Here is an 18,451-nt window from a genome sequence, read left to right as displayed (position 1 = left end):
TCAGAATCTCCTTCTTGTAACTTTAATCCACTGGTTCAGGTCCTAGGCTCCAGAGCAGGAGAAAACAAGCTTGTTCCATTCTCCATGTGACAACTGTTCACATATTTTAAGGTGGCTAACATACCTCCTCTCAGTCTCCTCTTTATCAGGCTAAATGTACCCAATTCCCTCAACCGTTCTTCATAAGACTTGGTTGCCCTCCTCTGCACACATTCCAGCTTGTCAATATCCTTCTTAAACTGTGGTGCCTAGAACTGGCACAACACTGCAGGTGTGGCATGACCAAGACAGAATTTGGGGGCTACAGCAGTAACCTTTAACTTTTGCCTTTCTTGTTGGGAGGCAGGCATGTGCATACGGAGGGATTTATGTTATGTATTAATTTCTTTTTGTTGTATTGCAGTGGCTCTCCTTTTCGTTATATAAAAGTGTTGTTTGAGAGTGAATAAAAATAATGAATTTAAAAAGAGTAAAAAGTTGGCACATGGGAATCTTGGAGAGATAAGGATATGGCTGACTAGGTAAAAAAAAGTTTCCCCACATCTGAAATATGGGACAAAATACATTGTGCACATCTTGGAGACTTTCTCTTTTTTCACCACTGCTGTCACCTTGCTGTACCCATGTTTAAGGTTATTTTTTCTGCATATGAACTGATGGCAGTCATATGCTTATATGGGAGAAAGTAAAAGGATGCACATCACGACTGTGTCTTATTGGGTTTATTCTCAGCAGTGTTCCATATTGCTTCCATTTTATTTTGTTTGTGCTAGAGAAGTTAATCTGAGCCACTGAGAACCAAGCCTGCTTCTACCTGCTTAGCTTGTCCTTTCAGTTTCATAGCTCCACCTTTTGGCTTCTGTTTCTTGGTCATGTGAGCTCAATGGAACATTAGAACTATATTTAGATGATTGTGTTGTGCATGATTGAATCCACCTGTAATAACAGAGATATGAAAGCAAAGTACACATATTTATTATGCTAATGCTGAAGAATTAAGGACAGATGGGCTGTGCAACTGGAATAAACACCATTGCCTTGTATCCTTGTTGATTGCTTATTTTTGCCAATCAGTCAGAAATACTGGGGAAGCATTTGTGTTACCAATTCTCCTTTGGTCACAAATAAGTCAGATTTGGTCAGAAGAGTTTGAGGAAACTTTTACACTTGCTTCCAAGTAAGGGAAGAAGTTGAGTGCTATAATCACTGGCTTCTCTGTTCTAGTGAACCATCAAGAGTACATGGTTGGTTACAGCACCTTTCTACCTAAAAGACAATCCATAATGTGATTACCTGAGTCTGTGAAACTAGGGCCAGCGAAATACCAGGGTATGCTGGCCCCAACTTCATGCATGAGCATCTTGGTTTTCTTTCAGATCACTGTATGTTTATATTAAATAATTACCTTAGCCTCTAATTATCTAGAGCTGCTGTGCATGTGTGTGTATGTGTGCTTAATTTCCTCCAAGTCAACAAGCAGGATTGAAGTGAGTGGTTTCACTAGGAAGAGGCGATAATTAGGCGTAGGTAGTACAGTAACTCTCTTAGGTATTCATGTAGTCAAGAGGTGAAGAAAGAAATGGGAGGAGTGATGAAGAGAAACTGAAGTTAGGAATTGGAACATAGCTTTAACCTCAGATGGAAACACCTGGAGTTTGATGTTTTTGCAGAGGGTCTCAGCTTTTTAACACTTCTAGATCATATTTCCTGTTGACGTTTTCTGGTTTTACTGATAACATGCTCATTCTTCTGAAGACTGCGAGCCCAGTGCTCTCTTTCTCCGTGTTAGTGTCTTTAAAAACAAAGTGGTTTTATTATGCCTGTATTAAAAGGCTTTTGCTTGCAATGAAGAGATGAGCTTCCTGGTTAAAAGTAACTAAGCGCTGTTGTTATAAGACTTCATACTTCATCCTGGTGGCATCTGTCTAAGCAAGTCCAGCTAATAGATTAAACTTCTGGCGTCAGAGCAGAGAATGCCATTTGAATTGCCAGCATTTATTAATGCAGATTTACAACTCCTCTACCCTGAGGGAAGTTTCATGAATATTCAGTTGTACAACTGAAAGAAAGATGGATCCTTGTCCCCAAAGGTCTTGGAGTTTCAGAAAAGGTGCTTGCAACTCATGACCCAGCAAGTTAAATGCAGCTCACCAGTTTTACACAGTGGTCTATACTGCATATGTGTGAAGGACTGTGGAAATTAAACAGTTACAGTTCATACTGTTAGGCTAATGTAAGCTAATTTACTGAGAGCTTATAAGGATTCCATAAGAGGGTCCTTGAGTAAAATGCTGCAATGTGGAATATTTCTGTTCAGGGTTCCAGCATGCCCTTTTCAAGGCTACTCCATCCCACTCCATCCTGCCACCACACTTTCTCTCATCTGTCATTCTGTGTCCATTGAGAATGCTCAGGCCTTATTGAGCTGTGCTTGTTTGCTTTTTTTTTAACCACCATCCCAGTCTTTTTCAAAAACATACTTTTGCAGATCTTTGGATTTTCACAATCTTGTTGGTGCCCCCCTCTTGCATGTGGATGGTGCCATTTGACTACATGAGGATCCACTCATGGATAATGAGTTTACTATTAGCATATAGGATATTTGGTGTAGCTAGAGGCCTTCCTAGCCAGGCAGAGATCTTCTAGAGGAGGGGTTCATAACCCCTCCTGGTCTATGAAGGGATCCATGGCTGGGTATTAGGGATCTGTGAACCAGGTGCAAATTGTATGCAAAATGTTGGGTGTACTGTTGATGTGCGTTTTTCTAGGGAGAGTCTCTAAAGCTTTTATCAGATTCTCAAAGGGGTCCATGATCCCCTAAAGGTTAAGAACGGTCTTTGGCAGAATTTATTAATTTATTTATATTTTACCTAGCTCAGAACATAAATGAAGAACAGAGAATGTTTAATTAATTAATTAATTAATTACCTGCCCTTTACCATAAGACCCCAAGGCAGGTTACATCATTAAAACACAATATTAAAAACCATTTAAAACAGCTTATGTAGCGATGAAACACCTACCAGATGTTTGCCAGCCCCTTATTTGTTGTAGTCCCATGAATTATGCAGGAATTATGCTGATAGAAAGGCAATAAATAAAATAAATAAATAAATAAAACCATAGTAAAAATTAAGATTAGCACACCATTACACCCTCCCAAACCCCTATTATTTGGTACAAATACAATTGTATGTGTATGTATCTAAGCATGTAAGGAAAAGGGTTCACCACTGCGCACTGCACTCTCAATCTGGATCCGTAACACTCCTCTGTCATTGCTCTCTTTAAAGACCTGGCCTTACTTCTGCGTAGAACAATTACGCTTTACTGAAATGGACATCAAAATGTAATAATCTTTGTGGTGGTGCAAGTGTCCAATAATTTATTAGCCGTTAATGCCATTTTCAGTCTGTTGCAGGGCAGGCATCTGTTTATTCTCTGTTTGGTTTCCCTTGGAAATAATAAAGAAGAGTAATTAAGAGCAGCACCTTTGCCAGTTTTCTAAATAGAGAGATTTGTGATGTGGTGAAAGAAAGTGCCTAAAAGATCAACAGACCCGGGGTGGGAGCATCCTGTTTTTCTAGCTTACAGGATAAACTGGATTTGTGAAATCATGTGTCAATCTTGAGGGCACCTCCCCTGCTCACTGGAGCGGGCTTCACTCTTAAATGAACCAGGAAAAGTGGGTGGTTAAAGAAAATGAAGTGCTGAACAAATGGTGCAGATGAAGAAGCCAGGTGCTTGGAAAGAAACCATAATAAATTGGACAGGCTGCCAGAAGTGACACGTGTGTGTGTGTGTGTGTTTCAATCCATGAGCTGTATGCCTGCATTTTGTGTTGTGGGCCCAAACCTGTGGAACTCCCTCCCAACTGAGATTAGGCAGGACCCTCCTTGCTGAACTTCAGGCACGTGAAAAAGACCTTTTTCGTTGCAGCAGGTGTTGTAAGGAGTTGAAAGTCCTCCTCTGCTTCCACCCCTAAGCAAAGCATCCTTTTCCACAGGGCAGCACATGAGAACAGCAGACTCCAGTCTTCAAATGCAGCTTAGCTCCCGAACACCCAAAAATTAGGAAGCTCTTTACATGCCTTTGGCAATGACCCACATTTGGCAAAGACCAAAGCTGTGTTCCTTCTCAATCCTAGTCCTGCTCCTAGACTTGGGTGCATTTTTGATGTTCCTTCTAAGGTGGTCAGTGGCGATTGTTGGGTTCTTGCTGACTGTGCTGTACTGGTGTGTGACGGGCATTGGTGGGCGGAGAGGAGGTTAAATAACACCATCTTGACATCCATTGTAACAGCTTCTGTGTTGTTGCTCATTTCTGAGAACCAAACAGGTGGAGAGCCTGCTTTTGGGAGTCCTAAGTCACTTCTGCCCATCCAATAAGCAGAGACGGAGAAGAGTGGCTAAACCTTCCTACTGCCACTGTTTTTCAGTCCCCTCCTCACATGTTGGAAACATGCAGAGGAACAGGAAGTACGTGGGAGAGGAGTGGTGAGCAGAGGAAGAAAACTTCCCACCTGCAGCCACCCATTACTTACCTTCACCACTTATCAGATATGTGAGGAGTTGATCTGTTAGTGTGGCTGCACCTGTCCTTTGAAACCTGTGCTTTGGATATTTTTCTGCAGAGCATTTTTCTTAGCCCTTGGCATGTCTGAAGATCTGTGTGTGATTTGTGTGTTCTGACACCAAGTCTTGCTGGAAAAATATACTGTCTTTCTCTAACTTCTTGTTCTCTGGCACCAAGTTGGGAACAAGGGTCTCTGCGGTATTTTGTGCTAGGCACGCTGAGATTCTCAGCAAGAGAGAACTTGCCTGTTTTTTTCTAATTAGGAGCTTCACAGAAACTCTGAAAAGAGTGACCTGCCATGTCAGAGCCCTCAAGGCAGCCTCCAGGTATTTCTTGGGACGAGACATCTAGAGGTAAAAGGAATTTCCGGTTCAGCTTCTGCTGGAGACATAAAACTCAGGAGAGAACTGTATTTGGAGATTATTTTTGTATTAATGCCAAGAATAGAGGATTAAAAAAGGACACAGGAAACTAAAAGAAAGGGAGAGAATAGTTTTACTCCCCTACTCAGTTTTTCCAACGTGACTAATGAACAAAGGATGAGATTCAGGAGTAGGGAAGAAAGAGAAATTAGATTAAATGAGAACTGAACCTAATCTGCAGTTTTTGAAACAATACACAAATCAAAACACAGCCATCCTATGGAATTTGTACTTTTCTGAATTTTGATGTACCTTTTCAGCCAAGTACTGTGTACAAAAATGCATATACTAGGATACATTATAATAAATGCATATACTGGTGAATACATACTCCAGTTCATTGTCTTAGAGGAAATGCTTTTTCTCAGGAAAAATTATCTGCAGAAATGTGCACTAAAATGTTTATGAATTTTCTTGAGGACTTTAAATAATAATTGCAACTATGATGTGGAGAACTGAATTTATGTTCAGGAAATAAGAGTTTTTCTAATTCTCTTTTAAAGCCATTGAAATTGGTGACCATCACCGGCTGTGGTGGGAGTAGGTTCCATAGTTTAACTATGTACTACACGAAGAAGTACTTTCTTCTGTCCCGAATCTTCCAACATTCAGATTCGTTGGATGTCTACGAGTTCTAGTGTTAAGAGGCAGGGCACATTCTGTATGCGATGCATTATATTATAAACTTATATCATGTAACCTCTTACTGATCATTTCTCAGAACCAAACAGTTCCAAATGCTGTAGCCTTTCCTCATTAGGGAGCTGCTCCATCCCCTTGACAATTTTGGTTGTCCTTTTCTGAAACTTTTCCATGTTCCTGAACTACAACTCCTATAATCCCAGGCCTTTGGGCTTGCTGACTAGGGTTGATGGGTGTAGCAGTCCAGAAAACATCTGGAGGGCACCATGCTAGCTACCTCTGCTGTATGGTCTTTCTCTGTTTGGGCCCCCCGTCTATCCTGCTGATCATAATGTTAATCATTTTGTGGCTTCACTGACTCAAAAAATAAAAACAGGACTTAATTCAACGTTCATTGATCTCATCTGCATATGGCTCCACTTGTGGGGGCTGGCGGATGATTTAAAGGTTTCTTGCGGTCATGTCAGATAGCTTTGGAAAACTGGGATTTTTATTAAAAGTTTGGGAGTATATATAAACTTAATGCCATTCTGCAAATGCGGGAGGAAATCTCTTCCTTATTTTTCACTTTCTCACCACTCCAGGAAGCTGTACCCATCTCAGTGCTGTTATTCATCACAATCTGAGCTACCTTAGCACCATATTTTCATAACTCCCAGTGTGTATTTGGTTTACATTAAGCAGAGCTTTAACTTTGCATTACCCTTCCTGTGCACGCCTGCTGTATACATTTCCCTCCCCTAAGGGATTATTTATCTTAAATTATGCAAGCATTGAGAACTAGGGTGGTTTGGTAGATAGTGACAGGCTTGGCCTGGGTTCAAACCCTAGCTTGGTTATGTATTTACTAACAGCCTTAAGCAGTTGCTACCTCAGCTTCTGTGAATAACAACACAAGAATAGTAGTCCATCTCAGAGGCTGTCAAAGGGAAGAAAATGAGAAGAGATATTAAGTGCTAAATGGATGAGTAGCGGATAAAACAGTCTACGATAGTGCTCAGTGACTGGATAGGCCCATTAGCAGATCTAGAACAGAACACTGAAAGAGACAAGTGCCTTCTCTTCCTTTTAGGAGGTGTGTGGTGTGTGCATGTGTTCTTGTATATACCAGCAATCCATTTCAGTTTTTCCCTTTCTGTCCCACTACTAAACCTCATGTGTTTTACGGAAGTACAGAACAGGTTCTTAATCTAAAACTGTTTTTATTTGTACTGAATTGCAAGGTTCTCCCCTCTTTCTATGATTTTCTTTAACCAGATTTGCAGAAACATGTCAAATCTAGATTACAGATTCTGGTTGCAAGAGCAGTCCATGATTAGTGCTGATATATATACCTGTAATGCTATATCATGACTTCAAATAACCATGGAAGGGAAATGTGCACGCAATAGTTGAGGGAGGAACATGGAAGATTCCCAGTCTGTGGTCAGGAGATTGAAATGAAACAGTTGAGCCTTTTAATAAAGAGAAGAACAAATTCATTACAACTTAGTCCTGAAAACACATTTAGCCTAAAGAATGATCTGATAGAAACCATCACATTCCTAAAATGTCCAGTCCACCTTCTGGTCATTTTCTGCAATAAGAAAGAATTTTAAAAGTTTTTAAACAGCTGAGTTACAAGTATCATGAGGCATAGCTGGATTTTGATAGCATGAAAACTTAAATTGTGGTTCTTCTGTAGCCCATAGAACAAAAATTGTTGACCAGAGAGCTGCCTACTCATCCCTTTAATGATTACTTTATCCTTGATTATAATTATATTTAGTTCTTACGTTCATTTATTACACAAGCTGTATTCTTTCACCCATTCAGTATTCGCTGCCAGGAAATCTTTTGGTCTCTCTCTTTTTGGGGAGGGGGTCAGAAAAGTATGGCAGAAGGTATAGGCACGTTTAATCCTGGAAAATAGCTGCGATTTTTGACACAGAGCTGATTGCTTCTTGTGAATGGCAGGGTGTAGCATTAGCAGGTTGAAAACAATTGCTTCCTCTAGGCTGGGTGGTACAGATACAACAGTACTGATCCCTGAACTATGACTGAAGGTGAGCCACAGGGTCGTGCCCACCTTACCCCTCTCCTCCTTTGTCAGTGTTAGCCATAGTGCTGTATTACGTTTGCACCAATGGTTTGTGATGGCTAGTTTTAACCAGAATTTGAAAGGAATGTGCCCAAGTACTTGTTAGCATTGGCATACCTTCAGAGTAGACACCATGATTACTGCTGAGAAGGGGAAAGACTGGAACCGATTTGTCTCTGCACCAAGGTGGTTTTCACACCTGGCTGGTTCAGATGTAATAGTGAACTATGATGTAGTGTTATGTCAGCAAGCTCTGTGCTCCCACACCCTTTTGTCCCTTGGGCGCACCTCACTTCAAAGGTGTCTCACCAGGCTGGACAAGATTAAAAATCCAAAGCAAATTATTTTTAAAAAGATAAGTGACAAGTTGTTGTTTGCCTGTTGTTTAGAGGAAGCTATTTAATATTTTAGTGTGAGCATCAGGATGATGGCTTTTGAGGTCAGGCTGGCACACACAATTCTTTTCAGGGGGAAGTAAAGATCTTTTTTTTTTTTTTTGGATCTTGCCTGACAGTTTTGGAGCTTTGACATTGTCTCACAGTTTTGTTTGCTCTTTTCCTTGGTTTTGTTATAGCTGATTCAAGTTTAAAATTAAATGCTTCCGTTGGGATCTTTTTGTGGCACCTCAGTCTTTTTATTTGCAGGTTTTCATTATTTTCTGGATTTTCCTTTCAATATAATGAATATATTGTTTTTGTTTCAGTTTTATGGAGTCCTGCTATTGTGCACTTAGCTTTAGCTGAGATGGGGAACCTGTGGCCAGCCCTCTCAGATATTGTTGGATCAATGGCAGACAAAATCTTCACAATAATGATAATTTCCATTCTCCCTTCTGATTTAGTGGCAAACCATTTTGCCCACGAAGCAAGACTGCAATTACACTTAAAACTAAAGTTTGCAATCCTGATTAGCAGGCAAAACATAGGGTCAGATAAGTAAGGCTATTGAAAGTGTGAATGCAGTTAACAAATGTGCATCACATTCACATAACAAATGTTATGTAAATAGGAAGAAGGGTGGGATACAAATATATATTTTTTATCAACATCATCGTCATCATCAAGCCACAGAGAAGCCTGAACAGCCTTGTGGGTGAAGTGAAGAAGTTTGAGACCATGGCCACTAGAAAGACAAACTCCGTCTCCCAGGGTCCTCTCCCAAGTTCTCAGTGCCACTTGAGCTTCCCAACAGCTGCTACTTACACGGAAAAAATTGCATGTTAATGTTAATCTAGGGGCCAAATTAGATGGAATGACAAACTTTGGTTTTGTAGCAAAATTTCAAGTGAGACTGGAAGCTGGAATTTGGGAGTATATAAAATTCAGGGCTCACTCAGACTATGGTTTGTTGTTACATCTGAACCTCCACACAGTGTTCCGGGGAATCCTGAGGTTCTTGAGAAGGTTATCTGGAGTTCCATGGTGATGGAGGTTCCCAAAAAAACTTGGTGTCAGTGTTCCCTGTGGTTACCTACACATTACAGGGGGCACAGCGACTTTGCCCTGCAACTTGCCCCCTAATTCTCAAAGTTCATTGGTAGATGGGATGGTGTTTGCAAGTCAACACAGAAATTGTTCCTTGAGGAACTATTCATCGAAAACCAATGTCCTGACTACCACCCAGAGTGGAATAAAAAAGTAAAAAGTGCAAGTTTATTTGCTTTGTTCTTTGAGTTGTGTTGTTCAGAAATACCCTACCCCGTTTTGCTTTGCACTCTAGAATATGATTTGCAGGATTAGATAAAGGGGATTAGGGCAAACAAGGGGCCTCTTTTTCCTTCTGCAGCCCCAGGGATGTCAAAAACCTTCAGCCACTAATAGAATTGCCTGTAAGATCTAATTAAGAGAGGTGAAGGGACCCAAAATAGCATTTCCTCCCTGCCTATTGCAGCCCCCACTCCACAGTTAGCCCCCTAGCCTTGTGCTGTTTCACCCTACAAAGCCATTGCCACTCACTTGCATTCTGCTGCCTCATTAGAAAGCAACAACTTGCAAAGTCAACCAGTTCTGTTGTGATGTTTCCCAAATTAGGTACCTCTGGGATTATTGCTTAATATAGCCCCTGTTTTTAAGGCTTTAAAAATATTTCTCATGGCTCTGTACAGCTGGGTTCGGCATTTAATTAGGAGTTAAGCTAAACTGTGTTTTGAAAGATTTTTTCTTCCTTTTCAGTTTTCATTGGGGCGGAGGGATTTGGTGAGTCAGGAGGTCTCCAGGGCACTGTTCCTACTTGTGCTTCGGTTAGCATATCTGACCTTGGGTAACTCAGCTCTCTTGCTCGCTAGTGTTTTCATCGTTTGCAAATTGGGAGTAAGAATTTGCGTTTGTCACAATTGTTTTGGGGTTTAATCTAATAATAATTTTGAAATATATTGCAAGCGGCTGGCTAAGTATGACTGGCCTGATCATCTCCTTTTTGATGAATGGCATTTTTCTTCTTCTGACTTGAAAAAGGACATCACACTTGGAAATTATTATTGGAATGGATTTGAGCAGGCTGCCCTGAATTCCCCCCAAATGTATTTAGCACATTTTGTACATTGCCTAATATTTGCTTGAGCCTGATGAAAACCAGACCAAGGCTAACTGGGCATGGTATCATTTCTCCTCTAATGCCTTTTGTGCAGTTGGGCCTGAAAATCAATGTGGCAATTCAGCATCCTTGGGGAATATTGCAGCAAAAAAACAACAACAACAAAAAAGGAAGAGAAGTAAAATAGCCTCTAATATTTTTCATTTTCATAGTATGAGAATTTCATGTCCACAGTGTACTTGCTCACATAACCCATGTATCTGTGATTTTGTCCCTTTTTGAACTTTTGCTGTCAGGAAAAACCTCCTGGCAGGGTGAGAAATGTCCTCTTTCCTCAGTGGAAGCTTTTTCAAGTAGAAGAGTGTCTCGGCTGATGAAACACTTTGGTATTGTTCACTCCAATGAGGCTATCAGCTGTGATAGCTGCCATCATGATTTGGATGGGAAGTTGGAGGTTGGGTATTTCTCAAAGTCTCATTCTTGATCTTCAGTGATACTTTTCTCCAGATCCACAAGGTCTAGAATCTAGATTTGTACTCAAAAAAATAGAAAAAGAAGAAGTCTAAAATGGACAGAATAAAAGTACAGACGTGTTTAGTCCATGAGCCAAGGAAGAGGCACATTGGCTTAATTCTTACTATTGTGCAATCTAAACTGGGTTGTGAACTAGCTGCAGTGATCCTCAGGCGTTGATGTTTTGCCTTCTCTATGTGAGTAGCATTGGACATTGGAAGTCTCTGGGTTCCAGTTTGCAGAAAACCATATTTGTTCTTTTATCCAAAGATGGCAAAAAAGTACTTTGTGATCAAACTAGGATCTCAAGCCATAATTTGATCCTTTTTGATGGAAAAATATGGTTTACATAAAGAGCAAAGGAACAATATGAGCCCAAGGCTTACTAGGGGTAGTTCTTGTAACAACAAACCATGGTTTGGGCAAGGCCCAGACCTCTGCAGGTACCATTTCCAAAGCTAATTCACAGTTTCCACATGTCCAGGCGATTTGTTTCCTTCTGCCTCTTCTTCTAACAGCAGAATTAACATTAAGGAAGCATGTCTTTTAAAAGCGAGGAATTCTGCACGTGAATTCATAGAAACTGCAAAGGCATATGAGTCCTGGTGTCAGGTATCCCAGCAGACAAATGTGAAGTCAAAAAACACAAGGATTCCAAATTATTTTCAAATATTTATAAGGCTATCTTTTGGAAGAAATCTGCTCTTTTGAAGCCAGACATACTGTTTCCACCACCCAGGATCGCATATGCGGCAGATTCTTGGCATTCCTATCTTGGAGCACCAGATTTTGGCACAAAGTGCTTCATGCTTGGAATCAAGCTTCCTAAGAATCAGCCAGTGCTTAAAATCTTGGGGCAGCGCCAACTCTAAATGAAATGAAGCATGTTCATCTTGAATTCTGCTTCAGTTTCCAGTTTGCAAAATGTGCCACCTGATCCCTTTCATCCTGAACAGATAGGTTTGGGCAGATCCACAGCATACATTTAAAGCAATGCACATGACTGGGAACTCTAGTTTCCCCCTCACATAGTTACAATTCTCAGCACCTTTACCAACTTACAGTTCCCAGGATTCTTTGGGGAAGTCATGCATTGGACAAAAATGTTGAGCTTTTTTTAGGGGAGCCAAACTTCTTGAGCTTCTTTGGGGGGAGCCAGTGATCTACCACAGACATCCAGTGATCTACCGGTAGATCACAATCTACCTGTTGGACGTGCCTACTGTAGAAGTCTTGGTGCTTGATGCTGAGGAGGCATTAGTATTCCTTTAACGGTGTTAACCTTTACTCCAGAGAGAGAAACATTTTAATACTTTAATAATCATATTTTGCTTCTGAGTGATTCAGTTTGCCTGAGAGGTTAAGTGCATTCAAAGAAATTTTATACTTCTTGCAAGCTTAAGTGTAATGGCCATTGGATTTGTCTTAAAGACTTTTGCTTGCAGTGAAGTACGCATGAGGGCTGCCCTTTGCCTCACCTTCTCATTGACCTTGCATTTGCACACACTAATGGTTCCAATCAGGGCTAATGAGGTGATGTAAGGTATTAAGACAGAAGATAATGAATATAAGGTGATGGTCCAAGCAGATGATGTCACGCTGACTCTAACCCTGTATCGTCTATAGCTGCAGTGCTCTGACTTACCACATCATTTATTCCTTCTTGAATGATTGGGATAAATCAGAATTTCTTGATGGGGAATTTCTGTTGAAGGCCTGCTAAGGTAGGCCAAAGAGAACATTAAGAATTTTAATCCCCAAACAACTGGCACATTCTCAATTTATCATGGATGTGCGGTTATCAAAGACCACCTTAGATTTGAAACATCAGCAGGCATTAGAGCTTCCTCTCCCTTCTCCCCTGATACAGTTAAAATGAATGTTACCTCTTTTGAGTTGTTTAATTAAATAAATTAAATAACTTGTCTAAATTGCCTAGTTTCATAAAACAAATTATATTATCTGCAGTTTCCTGTGGAATGACAAATGACCGCACATCTCCTTTTTAAAACTACAGTCTTTAGAACTACATTTGAAGAGTAAGGGGCTTCCCTGTTCCTATGCTTGCTGCTTATCTCTCAGCCATATTACTCTCACAACCTTTAAGGTGGCAACCCAGCAACTCTTGGAAGCATTGAGATGGATTAGTTTGGAAACAACCTGTCTAAAGCCATTGTGTAGCACTGTAGTGATGGGGGCAATGCATCTTTTCCCCCCACAAAAGATGAAAAATGATGTACAGTGGTACCTCGGGTTACATACACTTCAGGTTACATGCGCTTCAGGTTACAGACTCCACTAACCCAGAAATATTACCTTGGGTTAAGAACTTTGCTTCAGGATGAGAACAGAAATCATGCTCTGGCGGCGCTGCAGCAACAGGAGGCCCCATTAGCTAAAGTGGTGCTTCAGGTTAAGAACAGTTTCAGGTTAAGAAGGGACCTCCGAAACAAATTAAGTTCTTAACCCGAGGTACCACTGTATGTGTGGGAGTTTCTTGCTTGCAGTTAAGTAAGAGCTGCATAAATGGCAATCAAACTGGAGAAGGGCCATAGCTCAGTGGTAGAACATCTGCCTTGCAGGCAAAAGGTTCCCAAGTTCAGTCCAAGGCATCTGCTGGTAGGGCTGGGAGAGATCCTTGTCTATAAGTTTGGAGAGCTGCTGCCAGTCAGAGTGTAACCACACTTCCTCTTGTCCTGCTGCTTTGCCCCAGGGAAAACCACTCTTTGCTGCTCTGTTGGAGCAAACAGCAATTTGGGTTTCTTTCCAGATTGACTTTTGTTCCAATTTAGAGCTGAAGAGCAGGTTTTTCCCTGGGGAAGGAGTGGGGCAAGGGGAAAACTGCTGGGATCTGTGCTTTCTAGACACAGGAAAAGGGACAAGTAGAAGTGTGGGCATCCCCTAAATTTCAGCTGAGCCTACTATTATTACTTTCCTTGAAGATACCCTTATCTTATCTAAGGCCACAATTCCTTTTTATCTTTACTTAATGAAAGAGGAAGCTCTGAACGTAAAGCCTTTGTGTTCAGAATCTGGCTGTTCAATCAGATCATTGCATGGGAATCAGGCTTTGGGAGGAAGACCTAAATTATCTTTAGAATTGTGCAAAACACTGGTGCAACTAAAAATTCTCTTGCATAGCTATTGGTTCTCTGTGGCTTTTATAAAGCTGTTCCCCACCCCTTCCCTTGCTAGTTTGAATAGCTGGCTATGTGGTGAAATCACAGTCAATTTTACCACAACTTCTTTTTTCTTTTGGACTATCTCAATCCTCCCAGAGCACAGTGGAGGAATGTGCATATTCTTCCAGTACAAAAATTGGTGAATTACCAATTGAGTCTTTCTGGGGCTCTGATTCAAGCACTGTATGCAGGAAAGTCTGTTGTCTGCTAAAATTCAGTGCAGGTTGTCTACAGTTTTGGTTTTTTTTGTTTTTGTTTTTGATCATAGTGGACCTTAGCTGATTGATGCAATTTGGTCAAGCCTTTTAAGGTAGAATCCATTCAGAATAATGGTACATCCCAATGGGAATGGGACCATACCACTTTACATTGGGTGGGTGTTACTCGTTTAAATGCTTCCCATTAATTTGTTTTTTGTTTTAAATTACACCCAAAAGAACCAGTCACCTTGTATTTAGAAAATTAGCACTTCGAGATTCAATGTTAGCTGTGCTCTTAATTCTAACACTTGAATGCTTTCCTCACTGAAGGCTTACAGTTGTAGACAGAGCTGACTTTTTTTACTCACTAGCCCTATTTATTTATTAATAATTAGAAATTGTATTGGAAAAGGTAAACCTCCCCCACAATCTAGTTGTTTGAACATTATAAGAATGTATTTGCTTTGTTGATAGCAACAGTATTTATAGTAAACAGAAAATGTCAGTATCTGTCTACTATTTAGGAATAAATAAATAAATAAATAAATAGCATAAATGTATTTATACTTCTGCACCAGCTTTGGTAGGCTTTCAAATCTCATTTCAGCACAACTTTTGATGTGTGTGTGTGTGTGTTTGTGTGTGTGTAGCTATAAGTGGAGGCCATTACTGTTCTATGATTTCATTCGCACAGGATCTGATGTCTGGAACAGAATTTGGGATGTGACAAACCCTGCATTCATTTAAAACAAACAAATACCCTAGCAAGGTCTTAGTCCTCATTACTGAGAACGACAGTTGTCACTCCCAACCAGCCCCAGGCAGCTGTTCAGGTTACTTCGATAAGAGCGCACTGGCTGATTTTTTCCTTTCCACTTTGGCAGTGGAATTGTTCTGTGTGCCTCAAATTACGGTATGTAACAGCTAAAGTGTTGTGCTGGGCTGGGAAACCAGGATTCAAATCCCCACTTGGCCATTATGGTCACTGGGTGGCCCTGGGCCAGCCTAACCTCACAGAGTTGTTAGAATGGCAAAATTATATCTCAAGGTTAGTAAATTCCCATCTTCAGGTGGTAGAAAATAATATTCATATGGTTTTAGGGTCCTACTCCTGGATTGCTTCATTTGGTGTATTCTACAATACACCAACAAAAGCAAAGGAAGAGAATAAAAATTCCAAAATGCACAGTTGAACCAGCAAAAAGTCACAGACTAGCTTTCAAGTTCTCCAGCATTATGCAAAACACAAATCTCTCTCTCTTTAATATCACTGTGCAACCACCAGTTTTAGGTGCTTGATTTTTTAATTTTAAAAATACTTATAATAATATCATCCTATCTAGTTCCCATTTAATACAGAATAAAGGACTTCCAGGGAGTCTTAAAATCATAGAATTGTAGAGTTGGAACAGACCACAAGGGTCATCTAGTCCAATCCCTTTGCAATGCAAGAATCTTAACTAAAGCATCCGTGATAGAAGGCCACCCAACTCTGTTTAAAAACCTCCAGTGAAGGAGAGTCCACAACTTCCTGAGGGAGTCGGTTCCACTGTTGAACAGCTCTTACCGTCAGAAAGCTCTTCCTGATGTTTAGTAGGAATCTCCCTTCTTGTAACTTGAAGCCATTGGTTTGAGTCCTACCCTCTGGAGCCAGAGAAAACAAGCTTGCTCTATCTTCCATGTGAGCAGAGTTCATTTTAACAGGATGCATTTGGCATCAAGACTTCCCAGGAACTCTGCCCTCCCGATTCCTGATAAATGGGAGTTGGCTACGATTACGCAGTGTGTATGTAGGGAAGGCATTCTGTGCCTATTTGGACACTCTCCTCTTGTCGTTCCACACTCTGTAAGGCTGAGACCTGACACTGGAAGCTGACTCGGTTTTCAACTCTGGCACCTTTTTGTAGAATCTAATCCCAAAGTAATTTATACAAATTAGTGAAAGATCTGCATTAAGGACTGTTAAGTAATGCAAAGGCTAGTAGCTGCCTGTTTGAAGTCCTATTAAATTAAAATCTCCTCTGTTTTCCTAGTGTTTTATTGTGAAGGGTTAGATGCTAATGTGACTGCTTGAAAACAGATAACTTAGCCAATGTGTGTCTAAATTGCTGGAGTTCCTGTTGGGATCTATTGGATTTACAGTAATCTTTAATTAGAAAAAGTGTAATTACTTTAGGATGGATTATCTGTGTTGCTGTCCGTTTCGTAGTGTTGCCTAGTAACCTCTTTTGGTGTGTTGGGTCTGTTCCGCCCGCTTCCAGCTTTTAAATTACAGGGAGTAAAAGTCTGCAGTGGTTTAATGCTTGCCTGGCTGAGCAAAACCTTTTAGTCAAATGTCACTATTCTTTTTTCTTTTAATATAATGATCACAGGCAGCCTTGGAAATTGTATCGCAAACCCAAAGAGCCTTCAAGGCTTGCATGTGTCCACCAGTACATGGCCTGTCCATGAGACACCTATCTGGACATGTTTTCTCCTGGGCTTCTTGGGGTCTCTAGACAAGGGTAGATTCAGAGGATGGCTCAAGAGTAGCAAGGACCAACCTCTGTGTTCTTGGGCGGGACTGCATTCTTCTTTTAAATGGCAGATCGTAATTATGCAGAACAAGAGAGAAATATACCTTGACGATGCCAAAACTGAGAAAGGTTTTATTGCAGAGTTGCCTGATGTGTTTTGACATGATTGCTTTTATCAAGGGCTTTTGCTATGCAAGTTTTTTTGTAACAGGGGTTTCTTGGGTCACAGCTCTGCTATCCAAGACACTTTCAGTGGCAATGTCAATGATAGATCCTTGGAGTCATGTACATGCAAAGTTTGTGCTTTATTACCAAGGCATGGACTCTCCTCTGAAGCAGTAGCTGCATTCAGTAAGAGCAAGAAGAAGAGCCCAGATGGTTCAGGCCAAAGGCCCACCTAGTCTTGTGCTCACAATGGCCATCCAGAAGCGCATGGAAAGCACACATTCAGAACCTGAGCACAACAGCACTCTCTTCCCTTTTGATACCCGGCAACTTGTATTCAGAGGTGGGCTGCCTCCAACACTGTGCTGTGAGCTCGGGGCTGGGGTTGCAGTTGCTGTCAGATGACGAGGACACTCAACAGTGAGCAGAATGAGAAAGAGGCCAAGGAAGGGGAGGCAGTCCCACTGGCTCTTGTCCTGCAGCTGGAGGATGAGCCCAGGGTCTGACCCCCACCCCATTGCCAATAAGTTTGTGCTGCCTCCACAGCTGAGTACAGAGTCACACCCCATGGAGAAGTCTCAGGGCTTTATCTACACTTACCCCTTGTCCCATTTAAAAACTCTGTGTCCAAGCATTTTTTGTTTTAGTTTGTTTTGTCATGGAGCTTTCGCAGCAAAAACCTGCTCTTTAGCGCTCAATCAGAGCAAACATCAATTTGGGTTTTCTTTGGATGGTTGTTTTCTCCAATTGAGCTTTAAGGAGCAGGTTTTCAGAGAGGGGAATCTAAGGTAAAATGGGGGGGGGGCACGCAGACACTGAGCTTCAAGGCATGGACCATGCCTTGAAAGAGCAGAGGAAAGGTAAGTGTGAATAAGCCTTCATAGGGAGAAAGTGAGCCCACCACATCTCACCCTTAAAAAGCTAGCGGGAGGTATTTGGCTGTCGAGACATCTTTTCAGCTGGTCTCAGGGTCCCTGATGTTGCTGTCAAACTCTCTAGCTGGATCGTGGGTGATCTGTACCTGTAGCCTGATCTGTACCATTGCAAACCTTGAATAAAGCTTTCAAACCACTTTATCCACATGCCACATAGAAGGGGGAAAGTTATGTGCCAAGACACAACCAGATGTTGCTAATTTGCTGCATGTGTCCTGCTGCTGTGTGGATATTGAGCAGCTGCTTGGTGCTGTTGCTGTTGTCACCTGTAGGAGTATGCAGAGGAGAAGCAGGGCGAGCATATTTCCGTGCTTAGGTGAAATGGACCCTCAAGTCATCAGAGGATGGGTAAAAGTGGTTTTCTTAATTTTGGTTGTGCTTCTGAAAAAATATAGGGGAAAAGGCCATTGAGTTGGCATTGGTCCCCCCCCCCCCCCGTTTTCTAATTTACACAGCCTGGGTGTGTAAAGATAGTTGAATAGTGTGGTGTTTTAAAAAATACAATGCATCCTGAGATCTTACTGTGGAAGCAACTAAAAATGCAGCAACCAAAAGTAGTACAGTCCAGAATAAGCTCCTTTAGTCACTTTGATTTTGTGGTAAAGCTCACATTTTACCCCTGCTGATAGCTTAGGCCGTTGCAAATAAGTCTAACCAAAGGATTCCAGTGTTTAACTCCTCCATGTATC

At 41.2% G+C, this 18,451-nt stretch overlaps 1 protein-coding gene and 1 long non-coding RNA gene across 2 annotated transcripts in view; one reads left to right on the top strand and one right to left on the bottom strand.

The window, feature by feature from the left end:
• Positions 1–18,451, top strand: part of MAN1C1 (mannosidase alpha class 1C member 1) — a 124,231-nt gene that overhangs the window by 21,827 nt on the left and 83,953 nt on the right. The window lies entirely within an intron of this gene.
• On the bottom strand, positions 9,533–15,927 carry LOC308483225. The gene is made up of 3 exons (XR_013989618.1): positions 15,714–15,927; positions 12,406–12,480; positions 9,533–10,776 (listed from the first exon to the last, which is right to left on the bottom strand). It is a non-coding gene; the product is annotated as an uncharacterized lncRNA (long non-coding RNA).

The sequence above is a fragment of the Podarcis pityusensis genome, assembly GCF_964106645.2.
Source record: "Podarcis pityusensis genome assembly, chromosome: 8".
Lineage (NCBI taxonomy): Eukaryota > Metazoa > Chordata > Lepidosauria > Squamata > Lacertidae > Podarcis > Podarcis pityusensis.
This window is presented reverse-complemented; position numbering and strand designations above follow the sequence as displayed.